Below are 18,801 nucleotides of genomic sequence, written 5' to 3' on the forward strand. Positions count from 1 at the left end.
TCCCCTTCGGCGGCATACACGTTTTCATTGGCAAGATCGGCGAACCGGGCCGTGAGCCGGACATCTGCACCGACATCGTCGAAACGGCTCAGCATGCGAGATCTACCCGGGTTAAGCCTGTCATGAAGTGTGCCTTCGTGGGAGTCATCCACGGAGTGGAATATGAGGATAGATCGGAATCTGGTGGTGAAACCGTCGTTTATTCCGGCAACAAGTCATCGACCGGAGAGACCGAGTCATTGTACCAGTTGCAAGATGGCCGGATCGGAGGCTGTTCCGATGGCGACAGTATTCCGGACCCCTTTGATCCGCCAAACCGGGTCACGATCTTCATGGCCGGTACACAGCCAGTGCTCCACTCTTCGACAGCAGCGGCGATGATTTCCGGATCAGTAGCAGCGACAGCGGCCGGGGCAGGAGGCTCCGTGCGACCACCAGCTGAGGTTTTATCTGACTTGTTCGACGCTTTGGCAACATTGATGGCAGAGGTTAACCCGGCCAATCGGGATGAGCATGATGCGGAAATCGCAAAGGTCAAAGATCAGATAACTCAGGCCAAGGCCGACCTAGCAGCTGAGGATGCCAGGATGACTGCGGAACGAGCCGCATTGGATGTGCATGCTTACCGGCTTATGTTGGATCAGAGTGCGTCAAATGATGTCATGAGGAGAAGATACCGGTCTCACCTGCCGCCGGTTTATGAGGCCAGGAACCTCTTTAATACCCCCGGAGCAGGGACCAGTAATCCGCCGGCGGTAAACCGGGTAGAGGCACCTGAAACGGGAGCGCCGGTTCAGCCGCGTCCAACAGATCCGCCCCGTTAGAACAACGTTCCGTCGCAGCATGTCCCGACACCGCCGGGTCACTATTCTAACCCGATGGATAACATTGTCGATGCGGCTTCACGACTGGTGGCTCTCCCGATCAAAGGCGAGTCCCCAGTAGCGGTTGAGACGCGACGGGCTAGGGAGCTCCTTCAGACTGCTTTAACTCAGCAGTAGGCTTATTCCTATAGTCGCGAAAGGATCCATGTACTCCCCGCCCAAGCCGGAGCTACAGCAGGCATATTGATGAACCGGTCGTGTCAAGCAGTGCGGAAACCGTGATCCACCCCGTGGCCATAACCCGGCGGGTGGCGGTGGCGATGCTCAGGATGTGGTGGATCGCGCTAGAGCACGTCGAGAGGCTGAGTTAGCGGCACAACATGAGGCCCGCCAACTTACTCCGGTTCGTCCAACCACGTCGGTGGAACCAGGGGTTACTTCCAGCTCTTTGGGAGTGTCGTGTCTCATCCCAGCGCTGCGCAACGTGCGCCTGCCCAAGGATTTCAGAGGCCCACGTAAAGTGCCGAATTACACCGCCGATTTATCCCCCGAGTCATGGGTTGAAAGCTATGAGATGGCAATGGAGATGCTGGATGTGGACGATGCGGCATGTGCTAAATACTTTACCATGATGTTGGAAAGAACGACTCGCACTTGGTTGAAAAACATGCCAGCTAACTCCATTGGGTCAGGGGCCGAGCTGAGGGCCCGGTTTATTCAGAATTTCAAAGACACGTGCAAGCAGCCCATGTCGATTGTGGACTTGGCTGCCTGTGTTCAGGAGGAAGGAGAATCAACAACCCATTGGGTGCGTCGGGTTTCGCAAATCTTGCATTCATCAGACCGCATCAACACTGACACAACAGTTTTGACGTTGGAAGGCAATTGCTGGTTTACACCTCTGAAGTTGAAATTGGGACGACTCAAACGTCACTGCAATGACATGGGGACTCTTGTGGCTGCTCTGGTGAAGTATGCCGACTCTGATAGTACCAAGGATCCCGAGTCTGACGATGACAAGACAGGGAAGGGAAAGAAGAGCGGCAATACCAAGGGGCCACAGCACAACCCGGCGGGTCATGGAAACAATGGTAAGCATAAAGCGGATAGCAGTTTGGATTTTGTGGCTAACACCAACGCGCAGGACAAGGGCCAGCGGCGTAAGGGTAAACTGCCCCGGCGTAGTGGAGACCAAGTCATAATCCGGAGCGCCTGTCTTATCTGTTAAACCAGCCTTGCCCAAAGCACGGGTCGCAGGAAAAACTGGCCACGCACCTCTGGAAGGATTGTTATATCATGCAGGAGTTCAAAAATTCTGATTTTTTTGGTATGATCATGGACCGGGTGGCGGTTCAGGCCCCGGATCTCATGGGCCGGGTTATGGTGGAGGCAGTTCCGGTTCAGGTTTTCACGGTAATCAGAGCGGACATAACAATCAAGGCAATCAGGGCAACCAAGGTGGTTATAATCACCAAGGAAATCAGCAGCAGCAGCAGCAGTCGGGTTACCAGAGCAACCCGAAGTAGTTGAATAGCGGGCAGTATCATGTCTTCACCACTAGCCTGGACAAGCGCAATCAGAAACTTCATAAAAGAGCAGTAAATTCCGTTGAACCGGCGGTGGCCCGTTACTTGCGCTGGTCTGAGCAGCCGATCATGTGGAGTAGAGAAGATCATCCACCCCGAATTGATAATCCAGGTCATCTGGCACTGGTGGTGGCGCCTCAGGTTGGAGGTTATAAGTTCACCAAGGTACTCATGGATGGAGGGAGTACTATCAATATCCTTTATTATGAGACCTTCCGGCGCATGGGGTTGACAGATAAAAATCTTAAACCATCCAACACAGTCTTCCATGGTGTAGTGCCTGGTAAATCGGCATATCATGTCGGTAAGATAGCCCTGGAAGTGGATTTTGGAGATGAGCATGATTCAAGGTCAGAGATATTGACTTTTGAAGTGGTGAAAATCAAGAGCCCGTATCATGCCCTGTTTGGACGGCCGGCTTATGCTAAGTTCATGGCAAGTCCCTGTTATGTCTATCTGCAGCTCAAGATGCCGGGTCACAAGGGAACTATAACAGTGCATGGGAGCCTCAAGATCGCTTTGGAATGTGAAGAAGGTGATGCGGCTTATGCTGAGTCGGTTTGTGCAGCAGAAGAGCTGAAGTTTTACAAGGACAATGTCGATCCGGCAGATATGACTTCATTGAAGAAACCAACTACAGAGCATGATCCGGCCTTGAAGTTTAAATCGGCTGATGAGACTAAGCTTGTTGATTTCGTTCCTGGCGATTCATCCGAGCAGTTTACCATCAGCGCTAACTTGGATCCGAAATAGGAAAGCACGCTCATCAAGTTCATCCGTGAGAATCGGGACATCTTTGCATGGAAGCCTTCTGACATGCCAGGTGTACCGAGGGAACTCGCTGAGCACACACTTAATGTCGATCCCAAGTTTAAACCGGTAAAGCAGTTTCTTCACCGGTTCAATGAAGAAAGACACAAGGCTATTGGTGAAGAGGTAGCCATGCTCTTGGCGTCTGGATTTATCATCAAAGTGTTTCATCCTGAGTGGTTGGCTAATCCGGTGCTGGTACTTAAGAAGAATGGCACTTAGCGTATGTGTGTGGACTACACAGATCTCAACAAGGCCTGTCCAGCAGACCCTTTTGCCCTCCCTCGTATTGATCAAATCATTGATGCCACGACAGGTTGTGAGCGTTTGAGCTTTTTGGATGCATATTCTTGTTACCATCAGATCAAAATGGCAGTTAAGGACCAAGAGAAGACAGCCTTCATAACTCCCTTTGGAGCCTTCTGCTATGTTTCTATGCCCTTTGGGCTCAAGAGTGCCCAGGCGACTTATCAGCGGTGTGTGCAGAATTGTCTTCATGATCAGATCGGCCGCAATGTTCATGCCTATGTGGATGATATTGTGGTGAAATCCAGAAAGGAAGAGACATTGATAGATAACTTAAAGGAGACCTTTGATAACCTGCGGGTTTATAAAATGATGCTTAATCCAGCCAAGTGCATTTTTGGTGTACCGGCAGGCAAGCTCTTGGGTTTTCTGGTATCTAACAGAGGCATCAAAGCTAATCTGGAGAAAATCAAGGCTATAACTTCTTTGGCTAAACCGAAGTGTATTAATGATGTTCAACGCCTGGCAGGCCGGATTGCCGCGTTAAGCCGGTTTATCAGTCGCCTTGGGGAGAAGGCCATCCCTTTATATCATATGCTGAAGAAAACGGATAACTTCGTCTAGAGTGACGCCGGCAATAAAGCATTTGAGGACTTAAAGCGGCAGCTGGCTAATTCGCCGGTTCTCGCTGCTCCTGTTGATAAAGAGCCATTGTTGCTATATGTGGCAGCTAACGCCCGGGCTGTTAGCGTAGCTATTGTGGTGGAGCGCAAGGAGGCCGGAAAGGAGTATCCGGTTCAACGGACGGTTTATTATATCAGTGAGGTACTTATTGAGTCCAAGCAAAGGTACCCGCATTGGCAGAAACTGGTGTATGGAGTTTTCATGGCAAGTCGGAAGCTTAAGCAATATTTCCAAGGTCATCCGATCACGGTGGTCAGCTCTGCTCCTTTGGGGGACATAATCCAGAACAGGGAAGCAACTGGCCGGATTGCTAAGTGGGCTATTGAAATTGGGCCTCACGGATTAAAATATATGCCCAGGACGGCGATCAAATCTCAGGCACTTGTGGATTTCATCAATGATTGGACAGAACTACAGGCGCCAGAAGAAAAGCTGGATCATACTGATTGGACTATTCATTTTGATGGGTCCAGGCAATTGGAGGGCTCGGGGGTAGGAGTCGTATTAACTTCCCCACGAGGTGATAAGTTTTGTTATGTTCTCCGTTTAATGTTCCCTTGCACTAACAATGCAGCTGAATATGAGGCTCCCATGGTCTTCGGATGGCTAAAGAGATGAATCTAAGCCGAGTTAAGTGCTTCGGTGACTCAGACCTGGTGGCTCAACAAGTGTCCGGTACTTGGGATTCCAAGGACCCACTCATGGCAGCGTATTGTCGAGAGGTGGATATTGTTGCCAGTCACTTCAAAGGTTATCAGGTCGATCATGTGGACCGGCGGAAGAATGAAGCGGCGGACGCTTTAAGCCGCTTAGGTTCCCAGCGTAAACCGGTTCCACCCAACGTTTTCCTGGATGTGCAGCATAATCCATCCGTCAAGCTCCCTGGTGAAGAGGATTTGTCTTTTCCTGATCCGGAAGCTCAGTTGGTGGCGACTCTTCATGTTATCCCAGATTGGACGGTTCCATATTTGGCGTATATTGATACGTCTCCAACGTATCTATAATTTATGAAGTATTCATGCTATTATATTATCCATCTTGGATGTTTAATGGGCTTTACTATGCACTTTTATATTATTTTTGGGACTAACCTATTAACCCAGAGCCCAGTGCCAGTTTCTGTTTTTTTCCCTTGTTTCAGTGTTTTGCAGAAAAGGAATATCAAACGGAGTCCAAACGGAATGAAACCTTCGGGAAAGTTATTTTTGGAACGGAAGCAATCCAGGGGACTTGGAGTGCACGTCAGGGAATCAACGAGGAGGGCACGAGGCAGGGGGGCACGCCCACCCCCCTGGGCGCGCCCTCCACCATCATGGGCCCCTCGTGGCTCCCCTAACGTATTTCTTCCGCCTATATATATCAATATACCCTAAAACCATCAGGGAACAGAATAGATCGGGAGTTTCGCCGCCGCAAGCCTCTGTAGCCACCAAAAACCAATCGTGACCCTGTTCCGGCACCCTGCCGGAGGGGGGAACCCTCACCGGTGGCCATCTTCATCGTCCCGGCGCTCTCCATGACGAGGAGGGAGTAGTTCACCCTCGGGGCTGACGGTATGTACCAGTAGCTATGTGTTTGATCTCTCTCTCTCTCTCGTGTACTTGAGGTGATACGATCTTGATGTATCGCGAGCTTTGCTATTATAGTTGGATCTTATGATGTTTCTCCCCCTCTACTCTCTTGTAATGGATTGAGTTTTCCCTTTGAAGTTATCTTATCGGATTGAGTCTTTAAGGATTTGAGAACACTTGATGTATGTCTTGCATGTGCGTATCTGTGGTGACAATGGGATATCACGTGATTCACTTGATGTATGTTTTGGTGATCAACTTGCGGGTTCCGCCCATGAACCTATGCATAGGGGTTGGCACACGTTTTCGTCTTGACTCTCCGGTAGAAACTTTGGGGCACTCTTTGAAGTACTTTGTGTTGGTTGAATAGATGAATATGAGATTGTGTGATGCATATCGTATAATCATGCCCACGGATACTTGAGGTGACATTGGAGTACCTAGGTGACATTAGGGTTTTGGTTGATATGTGTCTTAAGGTGTTATTCTAGTACGAACTCTTGAATAGATCGATTCGAAAGAATAACTTTGAGGTGGTTTCGTACCCTACCATAATCTCTTCGTTTGTTCTCCGCTATTAGTGGCTTTGGAGTGACTCTTTGTTGCATGTTGAGGGATAGTTATGTGATCCAATTATGTTATTATTGTTGAGAGAAGTTGCACTAGTGAAAGTATGAACCCTAGGCCTTGTTTCAACGCATTGCAATACCGTTTACGCTCACTTTTATCATTAGTTACCTTGCTGTTTTTATATTTTCAGATTACAAAAACCTATATCTACCATCCATATTGCACTTGTATCACCATCTCTTCGCCGAACTAGTGCACCTATACAATTTATCATTGTATTGGGTGTGTTGGGGACACAAGAGACTCTTTGTTATTTGGTTGCAGGGTTGTTTGAGAGAGACCATCTTCATCCTACGCCTCCCACGGATTGATAAACCTTAGATCATCCACTTGAGGGAAATTTTCTACTGTCCTACAAACCTCTGCACTTGGAGGCCCAACAACGTCTACAAGAAGAAGGTTGCGTAGTAGACATCAAGCTCTTTTCCGGCGCCGTTGCCGGGGAGGCTAGGTAAGCGGCACTCACACCCCGTCAACTAAGCTCTTTTCTGGCGCCGTTGCCGGGGAGGTGAGTGCTTTAAGGTTATCTTTACATCTTGCAATCAAATCTTTTTGTTTCTTGTTTTAGCACTACTTTAGTTTATAAAAGAAAACTACAAAAAATGGAATTGAGTTTGTCTCATACGCTTCAAATTTTTAATATCTTTCGTGAGTATGATGGGAAGGAAAATTGTGCCAAAGTGTTAGAAGAAGAATGCATTAAAATGTTTGGCACTAAATCTTTGAATGATGAGCATGATTGCAATGTTGTTAGTATGAACTCCTTGAATATCCATAGTACTAATGATGATTGCACTAGTTATGATGAAAATGTCTCCTATAAACATGTCAATTTTTGTGGAGTGCATTGGGTTTGCAAGTACACACCAAATAGGGAAGATAGATATTGCAAGAGGCATAAGCATTTAGAAACTAAATGGTTACAAGAAAGGCTAAATGTTAGTGCTGAAAATTTAAAATTTCTTAGCCATACTTGTGAACTTTGCAATGAACATGGTCATTTAAATATCAGATGCAAATTGTTTCATGATCGAATCGTGTCCAAAAATTGTGATGACTTGATTTCCCTTGCACATTATAGTGAACTTAGTTTGCTTTTGGGTTATGAAGAAATGAAACATCAAACTAAGATTATTCCAGAATATAACCTTGAGAAATTCCTCGATATTGACCTAGAAGAAATTTATATGTATTGTGCGGTGAATTGCATTGAAAATCCTTATATTGCCAATTACATAAAGAAAAGAAAACAAATAGAAGATGAAGAGAATACTAACGAAAGGGAAGAGACTTCCCAATATTCTGCTATTATTTCTTATGATGAATCAGGTAACGAGGAGGAGCCTTCTATTCAACCAATCTCATTAATAAGGGGCTCCAAAAAGAGGATTGAACCCACACATGATGTGGTGAAGAAGAAGAAAATAAAAAGTAAGAGAGGTAAAAAGATATCTCTCCCAAATAATGTTGCTCCTATTATTGTCATGCCTCATGAAAATGAATCAAAAATAATTGTGGAAGATGATGCACTTGATGATGATCTCGTTATGCCTATTGCTTGTTGTGATGATTATGATTGGGAAGATAATGATACTTCTTATGATCTTGAAAATCTTTTTGGCACTTGCTTGGAAGAATATGATAATTTCTATACTATTGGTCCTATTCATACTATTAATGATGAGAGTGATTATGCTTATGATATGAAAAGGCCCAAGCTTGGGGATGCTATGTTTTAAGAAGATGATGCTTTTGAGAATATATTTGCTGCAATTAATGTTTGTCCCAAGCTTGGGGATGCTACGTTTAATGAAGATGATATTTTTAGCCTTCCAAGTTTTGATATGCAAATTTGTTATGATGATAGCATGCCTCTTACTTATGATGATTATATTGATGAAATTGGGTTTGGAAGAGTGTCAACTTTAGGAAGTAATGATCCCACTATTTTGGAGGATGTTTAATCTTATAATATTTATGAAAGTGGATTTGGAGAGGTCATGAATTTATTTAGTGATGATTCCACAGTCTTGGAAGAGGTTTTAATCAATTATGATGAGAACAAGGTTGCTACTTATGATGATTATTGTGATGAAACTTATGCTATAAAAGTAGTGATGATTATATTTATAAAATTTGTCATGATTGTGATTACCCTTTTTCTGAACATTACTCATTTAATGTGGAAACAATTTATAGTATTCAAGTCTCTTATGATACTCCTACTATTCCGAATGAGAAGAATTTTGCTTATGTGGAGAGTAGTAAAATTTCTATGCAAGTAGATCATGAAAATAATGCTTTAGGTGCTGGTTATATTGTTGAATTCATTCATGATGCTACTGAAAATTATTATGAGGGAGGAATATATGCTTGTAGGAATTGCAATAATATCAAGTTTCCTCTCTATATGCTTAAAGTTTTGAAGTTATGCTTGTTTTGCCTTCCTATGCTAGTTGATCATTGTTCCCATAAGTTGTTTGCTCAAAAAATCCTTATGCATAGGAAGTGTGTTAGACTTAAATGTGCTCGTCATATTCTTCATGATGCTCTCTTTATGTTTCAATTCTTATGTCTTATGTGAGCATCATTGAAATCATCATGCCTAGCTAGGGGCGTTAAACGTTAGCGCTTGTTGGGAGGCAACCCAATTTTATTTTAGTTCTTTGCCTTTTGCTCCTGTTTAGGAATAAATATTTGATCTAACCTCTGGTTAGATTTTTTTATGTTTTAATTAGTGTTTGTGCCAAGTTAAACCTATAGGATCTTCTTGGATGATAGTTATTTGATCTTGCTGAAAATTCCAGAAACTTTCTGTTCACGAAAACAATTGTTTAAAATCACCAGAACGTGATAAAATACTCATTCCAATTGAAGTAGATCAATAAACAAATTTTATAGGTCTTCATATTTTGGTAGAAATTTTTTTAGTTCCAGAAGTTTGCGTTAGTTACAGATTACTACAGACTGTTCTGTTTTTGACAGATTCTGTTTTTCGTGTGTTGTTTGCTTATTTTGATGAATCTATGGCTAGTAAAAGAGTTTATAAACCATAGAGAAGTTGGAATACATTAGGTTTAACACCAATATAAATAAATAATGAGTTCAATACAGTACCTTGAAGTGGTGTTTTGTTTTCTTTCGCTAACGGAGCTCATGAGATTTTCTGTTAAGTTTTGTGTTGTGAAGTTTTCAAGTTTTGGGTAAAGATTCGATGGACTATGGAATAAGGAGTGGCAAGAGCCTAAGATTGGGGATGCCCAAGGCACCCCAAGGTAATATTCAAGGATAACCAAGAGCCTAAGCTTGGGGATGCCCCGGAAGGCATCCCCTCTTTCGTCTTCGTTCATCGGTAACTTTACTTGGAGCTATATTTTTATTCACCACATGATATGTGTTTTGCTTGGAGCGTCATTTTATTTTCTTTAGCTTTGCTTGCTGTTTGAATAAAATACCAAGATCTGAAATTCTTAAATGAGAGAGAGTCTTCACATAGCTACATAATTATCTAACTACTCATTGATCTTCACTTATATCCTTTTGGAGTAGTTTGTCATTTACTCATGTGCTTCACTTATATCCTATGAGTAAATGGTTGAATGATTTGAATGTCATAAATCTGAAATTATATATGTTTGATATGCTTATCCCATGGGGAGTAATGCCTTCACATATAAGAAGTAGAGGTGGTAAATTTTTTTAAGGTTAGCAAACATTGTATTGGTCACTTGAACAATTCATGAAAGAATATTGAAGAAAGAGAGATTTCACATATAAATATATTATCTTGGACATCTTCTATGATTGTGAGCCCCATTAATTATTTTCAAACCTGAGCAAATTAGTTGAAGTTGGACAAGGAAGACAACATAATGAGTTATGCTTGGGTATATTTGTATAGAAGTTATATGGTTATGGATCCTCTAACATGTGGTGCTTGCTATTTAGAATCCTTTGGTAGCCAAAATATCTGTACTAAGCGGGAATACTGCTTGTGCATCCAAATTCCTTGAACCAAGTTTCTTCCATGAGTGTCCACCATATCTACCTATATGCGGTATTTACTTGCCGTTCCAAGTAAATTTGCATGTGCCAAACTCTAAACCTTCAAATACTAATCTGTTTTGTATGCCCGAATCGCTCATGTAGCGACTAGGGGCTGTCAGTATCTTCCATGCTAGGTGGGTTATTCTCAAGATGAGTGGACTCCGCTCATCATTCACGAGAAAATGGCTGGTAACTGGGATGCCCAGTCCTATGATCAAAAGATCAAAAACAAAATCACAAATAATTTAAACAAAACTCCCCCAGGAATGTTGATAGTTGGACGACACCCGTTGTTTTAGACAAGCCGTTGAGTGTGAATGTTGGTTGAGGGGGAGTAAAAACTTTACCTTTCTGCGTGGGAACCGCCTATAATGTATGTAGTATGGAAGATATTGGGAACTCTTGGTCGTTATGTTGACAATGAAAGCATACCTCTCAAAATTATTTTCATCTCTGTTTTTGCTTCGAGCTCTGGCACCTCTGCAAATCCCTGCTTCCCTCTGCGAAGGGCCTATCTTTTACTTTTATGCAAGAGTCAGTAGTATTCCTTCTCATTCCAACCCACTCTTTAGTTGGCAAGCATCATGTGATGGAAATATCTAAGCATATATGGCCATTCAAATATATTTGAGCATGAATTATTATTGTTGACATTACTCTTGATGTAAAAGGTTGGGAGGCGAAACACTAAGCCCCTATCTTTCTCTGTGTTCAATGAATACTATTTGTTCTAAAAATATGCTTTGAGTGGTAGCAATCATGGAAGATTAGATGATAGTTGAGTATGTGAAGTTTGATGAATCAAAGCTCTGACATACAATCTTCCTGAAAATAAGATGAATTGTAATTGTTTGATGACTAATAACACGGTTTGTTAGTTTTCGAGAGTTTATGATCATGTGAATAGTTTGTTACTTGATCATGCAAAGCTTTATGATGTGATCTACTGTTATGACATATAATGATGCTAGAAAAGGTGATTGAAATTATCATTGATCAAACTTATGCACCTGCTAGCATTCACACTTCATAAGTTCTTTCTTTTATCATTTACCTACTCGAGGGCGAGCAGGAATTAAGCTTGGGGATGCTGATACGTCTCCAACGTATCTATAATTTATGAAGTATTCATGCTATTATATTATCCATCTTGGATGTTTAATGGGCTTTACTATGCACTTCTATATTATTTTTGGGACTAACCTATTAACCCAGAGCCCAATGCCAGTTTCTATTTTTTCCCTTGTTTCAGTGTTTCGCAGAAAAGGAATGTCAAACGGAGTCCAAACGGAATGAAAGTTATTTTTGGAACGGAAGCAATCCAGGGGACTTGGAGTGCACGTCACGGAATCAACGAGGAGGGCACGAGGCAGGGGGGCGCGCCCTCCACCCTCGTGGACCCCTCGTGGCTCCCATGTCGTATTTCTTTCGCCTATATATATCAATATACCCTAAAAACATCAGGTACTAGATCGGGGGTTCCGCCGCCGCAAGCCTCTGTAGCCACCAAAAACCAATCGGGACCTTGTTTCGGCACCCTGCCGGAGGGGGGAACCCTCACCGGTGGCCATCTTCATCGTCCCGGCGCACTCCATGACGAGGAGGGAGTAGTTCACCCTCGGGGCTGAGGGTATGTACCAGTAGCTATGTGTTTGATCTCTCTCTCTCTCTCGTGTTCTTGAGGTGATACGATCTTGATGTATCGCGAGCTTTGCTATTATAGTTGAATCTTATGATGTTTCTCCCCCTCTACTCTCTTGTAATGGATTGAGTTTTCCCTTTGAAGTTATCTTATCGGATTGAGTCTTTAAGGATTTGAGAACACTTGATGTATGTCTTGCATGTGCGTATCTGTGGTGACAATGGGATATCACGTGATTCACTTGATGTATGTTTTGGTGATCAACTTGCGGGTTCCGCCCATGAAACTATGCATAGGGGTTGGCACACGTTTTCATCTTGACTCTCCGGTAGAAACTTTGGGGCACTCTTTGAAGTACTTTGTGTTGGTTGAATAGATGAATATGAGATTGTGTGATGCATATCGTATAATCATGCCCACGGATACTTGAGGTGACATTGGAGTATCTAGGTGACATTAGGGTTTTGGTTGATATGTGTCTTAAGGTGTTATTCTAGTACGAACTCTTGAATATATCGATCCGAAAGAATAACTTTGAGGTGGTTTCGTACCCTACCATAGTCTCTTCGTTTGTTCTCCGCTATTAGTGGCTTTGGAGTGACTCTTTGTTGCATGTTGAGGGATAGTTATGTGATCCAATTATGTTATTATTGTTGAGAGAAGTTGCACTAGTGAAAGTATGAACCCTAGGCCTTGTTTCAACGCATTGCAATACCGTTTACACTCACTTTTATCATTAGTTACCTTGCTGTTTTTATATTTTCAGATTACAAAAACCTATATCTACCATCCATATTGCACTTGTATCACCATCTCTTCGCCGAACTAGTGCACCTATACAATTTATCATTGTATTGGGTGTGTTGGGGACACAAGAGACTCTTTGTTATTTGGTTGCGGGGTTGTTTGAGAGAGACCATCTTCATCCTACGCCTCCCACGGATTGATAAACCTTAGGTCATCCACTTGAGGGAAATTTGCTACTGTCCTACAAACCTCTGCAGTTGGAGGCCCAACAACGTCTACAAGAAGAAGGTTGCGTAGTAGACATCATATATGAACCGGGGCGAGTTACCAGAAGATGAAACTTCGGCCAGGCAGATAATTCAGCGGTCCAAGTCCATGACTATTATCAATGGAGAGTTACATCATTGCAGTGTGACAGGGGCGTTTCAACGCTGCGTGTCTCCTGAAGAAGGCCATGAAATTTTATGTGAGATCCATGAAGGAGATTGTGGTCACCACGCCGGTTCAAAATCTCTGGTAGCCAAGGCGTTTCGTCACGGTTTCTATTGGTTAACGGCTCATGCTGATGCCGAGGACTTGGTCAAAACGTGTGATGGATGTCAAAAATTCTCACGACGCGCTCATGTACCGGCTCGGGAATTGAGGATGATTCCAATCACTTGGCCATTTGCAACTTGGGGGATGGATATGGTTGGGCCCTTTAAGAGATCCAAGGACAAGAAGACCCACCTTTTGGTGGCGGTTGATAAGTTCACGAAGTGGGTGGAGGTAGAGCCAGTCAATAAGTGTGATGCGGCCACGGCGGTTCAATTCATCAAAAAGGTGATTTTCCGGTTTGGCTTTCCACACAGCATTATAACAGATAATGGTACCAATCTATCAAAAGGTGCCATGAAGGAGTTCTGTCAACGTGAGCACATCCGGCTTGACGTATCATCAGTGGCTCACCCTCAGTCCAATGGTCAAGCAGAGAGGGCCAATCAAGAGATCTTGAGAGGCATCAAACCCCGGCTTATGGTTCCTTTGGAACGGACGCCGGGTTGTTGGGTGGAGGAGTTACCTTCTCTATTATGGAGCATCAATACCACGCCCAACAGATCTACGGGTTACACGCCTTTCTTCATGGTTTATGGAGCAGAGGCGGTTCTCCCTAGTGACATCCGTCATGATTCACCCCGTGTGGCAGCGTATGTCGAAGCTGATAATGAGAAAGCACGGCAGGAAGCACTTGACCTGTTAGATGAGGAGCGTGACATTGCGGCGGCTCGTTCGGCGATTTACCAGCAGGATCTACGTCGTTATCTCAGCCGCCGGGTTAGAACCAGAACTTTTCAAGAAGGCGATATGGTGCTCCGGCTCATCCAGGATCAGACTGATATGCACAAGTTGTCCCCGCCTTGGGAAGGACCCTTTGTGGTCAGCAAGAATCTGCACAACGCGTCATACTACCTTATAGATGTTCGAGAGCGCAAAGACTCACGTAAATCGGAGGAGGAGACCCACCGGTCGTGGAATATTGCTCATCTTCGGCCTTACTATACTTGAGCCACAGGCTCTGCTCATGTACATAGTTATGACAATGTATATATTATGATTAATATAATAAACCAGGGCCTCAGCTAAAGCGGGGTATCTGTTGTTTTTCTTATATCATGTGTGGTTACATGGGGGCTTTTGTTCATAAAGCGGCGTCCGGTTTATCCCTTAATTTAGCTTATTAAAGCTTTATATAAAAATCACTTGGGGGCTTGGTTGCATTTTAACCATAGCTACACCTCTTGATCGGCGCAATGCCACAATATCACTTGGGGGCTTGGTCGTATTCGAACCATAGTCACACCTCTTGATCGGCTCAAAGCCAAATTACTCCGGGGCCAAAGAGAGTGTTGCAAAACAAACAACTCAAACATAGGCAACCACTGAGCACAGCTCAAAATGTTACTTGGGGATTCTTTGCCGTCGCAATGAACAAAGAATCTACACTTGTAATAGGCTATCAAGCCACGGCTTGGAAGCCTGGTGTATACACCTAAAACCCCGGGTTAGCCTGCCTTCTTAAGTAAGTCACTCCGCCCAGGTAAACCTGGTATGACCCGTCGAACTTTGACAAGTTACTCTGATAAGACCCTGAACTTGTCAAGTTAAAACGACGATTGGTTAAGGATTGAGGACCATCTTAAAAGGCTTTGTAAAATGGTTTAACTCAATGGCCTGGCAGCCCATGAAAAGCCTCGAATTTGGGGCCTGGCAGCCCGTGAAAAGCCTCGACTACAAGTTTTCATTTGCTTTTTGCCAAGTTTTTCTTTCTTTTGACAATGCTTATGATGTTATTGATAAACCGGTGTTCATCAAGCCGGCTAGGCTATCAACTACAAGTTGTCAGTACATAATCACTTATAACCCGGAGTTTCTTAACCCGGTCTGGTTTCGACTCTAAGTCGCCAGCATTGAATAAACTGGTGTTTACCACAACCTGGCACAGTTTTATCGTAAACCGGCACGGTATGAAAGGAGTTATCATTACTCAAGATTGAGGTTATCACCCTGACTACCAACGTTGGTCAGCCAACGTTGTGATTCAAGGTCACAGGTATCAATTATTTTCATATTTGATTATCTTTTTACAGCCTTGGTTATAAACCCTGGCTATATATCTGGGCATCATGACCCGTCCGGCGGTAAACCGCCAGGACACTATCAACTTCTTGTGTGCAGGAATAGATCGCTACGGATTATGAATATGCTATGTCTTAAGCATGGGGGATTAACAAGTATTACGCACAAATAAATATGCACGAAGGCATAACAGACTAAGTGTTCTAACTAGCCTATTACAAGGTGTTTCAGTGCCCAAAAGGATAATTGTTTCTCCATAAGCATTGCAGCACGTGGAAGACTAAACCGGCCTTCGGATCATGATTCGTCTCCAGCTTGACCTAACGGCTGCGGATCATCTTGCACCGGTTCATCCTCTTTGTCTCTACCTAGCGGCTGGAAGTCAATAGTTGTCCAGTCGATCCCAGTTAGGGCTTGGAACACAGCTTCATCGCTTATAAGGGTGGACGGTTCAATGTCAGGGGCATAAGTATGCTTACGAATTGGCGGGATGAGATTTTGAACCTCAGGAGTCAGGGCGGCAACCCATTTGTTATGGATGTCATAACTCGCCTGATAATGAGAAAGATCAGCTTCTTCAGCTAATTGGCAAGCCAGCGGACGTACTTCTCGGTTTATTGCTCGGAGGTCATCATTCCCGAATTCTGATCCGTCTTCTTTTAACTTGGATAGCCTTTGCTGACATCCTCCGGATCAAGGTCAGGCACCCATGCCTTTGCCTGGGTTAGTGCGGTCAGAGCACCAGCCCTTGCAGCAGATCTCTTTAATTCTTCTACCCGGGCAGGCAGCATAGACAGCCTTTCTAAGGTATCCTTGATTAACGTTGGGGGCGGTTTATTGTGAGAAGCGGTGCAGATGATTCATTGCGCGCCGGTATACAACTGCTCTATCAGAGTATAGGCAGCCTTCAGCTTCTTCTGTACATCAGAGCCCAGGTGACTAATGCGAGTTCCTGCATCATTACAAACGTCAGTAAACCAGCAACGCATGGGAAGATATGTCGAAAGTGTAAAGCAAGGATGTTTACCGAACACAGCAGCAGTCATGGCATGTATCTGCCGCTTTACGGGAGTCAGCTCATCTACCACCGGTTTAAGAGTTGCTTCTGCGTCCTCGGCTCTTTTTCGCAAAGCGTATTTGTCTGTTTCCCAATCCGTCCGCTCCTTGTTGAAGCTCTCTTTCAGTTTCTCCATAGCGTCTAAAGCGCTAGTCAACTCTTCCTTGGCCTTGGAGGTTTCGGCTTGCTGGGATTTGATGTTCTCTTGCAAATCAGCGGTTTGAGCTTCAGCCTGTAACAGACAAAAGTATAATGAGTTGGTAATACATGTTTGAAGTACCAAGCACATAACAAGTTATGCACCTGATACTTGGGGGCTAATGCATATTTGCTTGTCCTTGGAAATTTCTACATGTCCCAAGCACAATACAAGTATTACTCTTGGCACTTGGGGGCTAATGTATGTTTGCTCAAAGTACTGATCTGGGAAGTCTTTTGTAAAGTCCTGGTTCATCTTTACAAAGTTAAACCGACCCTTGGGGGCTATACCAGTGAAAGATATAGTATTGCAATTCTACAATACCGGTTCATCTTAAAGAGATAACCCGGTCCCTGAAGGCTAAACATGCAAAGTTAAGTTATTACTAAATCCCGGTTTGGATTGATATCGTAAACCGTCATTTGGGGGCTACTGGAGTTGATATTTGAAATTGGACATAAGAGAAATATTTGTGTGATTACCTCATATCGCTCCTTCATCAGATTTACTAAACCGACTTCATAGTCACGACTGGTGTACAGACGGTTCAAGAAGCCAGAGTGAATACCTTGGGCGTTGAGATGGGCGTAGCTGGACAAATCGGTACTCCATTTGCCTTTGCCCATAGCAGCAAGCTCATCCTTGGCGCTATGTTTGGATAAAGCAACCGGGTTGCCAGGAGCGGTGTGGCTGACGCCGGTAATCATAACATCATCCTCTTTATCATCAGTAGCCTTCACTGGAGTTGGCGGTTTATCAGTAGCCTTAGCTGGACTGGCCGATTTATCATCAGGTCGGACCGGGCTGGTCGGTTTATCAGCATGGCTTGTGGTGTCAATTTCTACTTGTTCAGCAAACAAGTCATGGTCTTGAGGCGGCGGATCATTAAGCATGGCATCAGCATCGGTTTCTTCCGGATCTGGAGTCTTTTCCGGTTCAACAACCACATTATCGTCAGTCGGTTTATTTAGCCGAGCCTTCTTGCTGGGTCGAGGCTTGGCACTGAATAGAACAAATATAAAGGTCAATACATCAGGTGAATATAAGGTGTTAAGAGTCAGTTTAAGGCATAACTCACCCAGGAACTGTCTTGAGGGCAGGAAGTTGTGTAGCTGTTGACTCGCCAGAAGATGAGTGAGGTGTTCCCTGATAATTCGAATCAGACGGATTAAGAGGCTGTCGGAAACAACCCGCCTTGGGGCAAGAAGTGTCAAGGGTATAAGAGACGTCTGATTGGCGTTTCCGAACCGGAGTGTTCAGTAAACCGGCGGAGGTAACTACCTGGCCGCTGTGCCGGGTTGTGCGGCGAGCTTCGTGTTGCTGCGTCTTCAAAAGAAAGTTTGGGTCCAAGTGAGCAAGGGGGTGAGAAAATTTCACTTTCCGGTTTGCTCGACGGATTTTGATGTTGGCAGAGGATCTGAATCGGAGGAAAAGAATAATTACCTCAACATCATCAGCTTGACTGCCTTCAGCGTCGTCCTGATAATAGTCGTTGTCAATGAGATGTATGAAAAATGAACAAAGAGAGTCAAGTTCTACCTCTGAGTCTGGATTAGCCTCTTCGGCATCTGCATTTGGCTCGGAAGACGCAGTGGTCCTTTTCTTGGCAGGTTTTTTAACAACCTTGGTCTTCGGACGAAGTGGCTTTGCCGGTTTATCTTGCGGTTTCGCCGGTTTATCTTGTGGTTTTTTCTTCCAGAACGGATCATCGCCCTGACAAAGATGGACAAGATTTTCAGAGAATATTTGAAAGAAGCAAGTTAAAACAAAAGGCAAGTTATGTGACCCTTACCTTTGGAGGTTTGTTGGAAACACAGAAAGGACTTAATCCGGTCTGGCTACAGACAGCCTCCGGTTCGTTCAGCATCTTCTTCACAGCCTCAGTAACTTCAGCATCTGTAAGCTGGATATCAATGTGTCATTGAGGGTCCTTCAAGATCCTGGTATATTCACACATTAAACCGGGGCGTTGGCTTAAGGGCAATATGCTCCAAGTTATCCAACAGCGAGCAAAATCAACACCTGTTAAACCGTTCGCCATAAAGGCTCTAAGCTTTGATGGTTGTGGAGCATAATTGGCCCTTTCCTTTGCAGTCAATCTCTGAGGAAAGGGATGTGTATTGCTGAGACGGTGAGGGCGGT

The sequence above is a fragment of the Triticum aestivum genome, chromosome 5D, assembly GCF_018294505.1.
Source record: "Triticum aestivum cultivar Chinese Spring chromosome 5D, IWGSC CS RefSeq v2.1, whole genome shotgun sequence".
NCBI lineage: Eukaryota > Viridiplantae > Streptophyta > Magnoliopsida > Poales > Poaceae > Triticum > Triticum aestivum.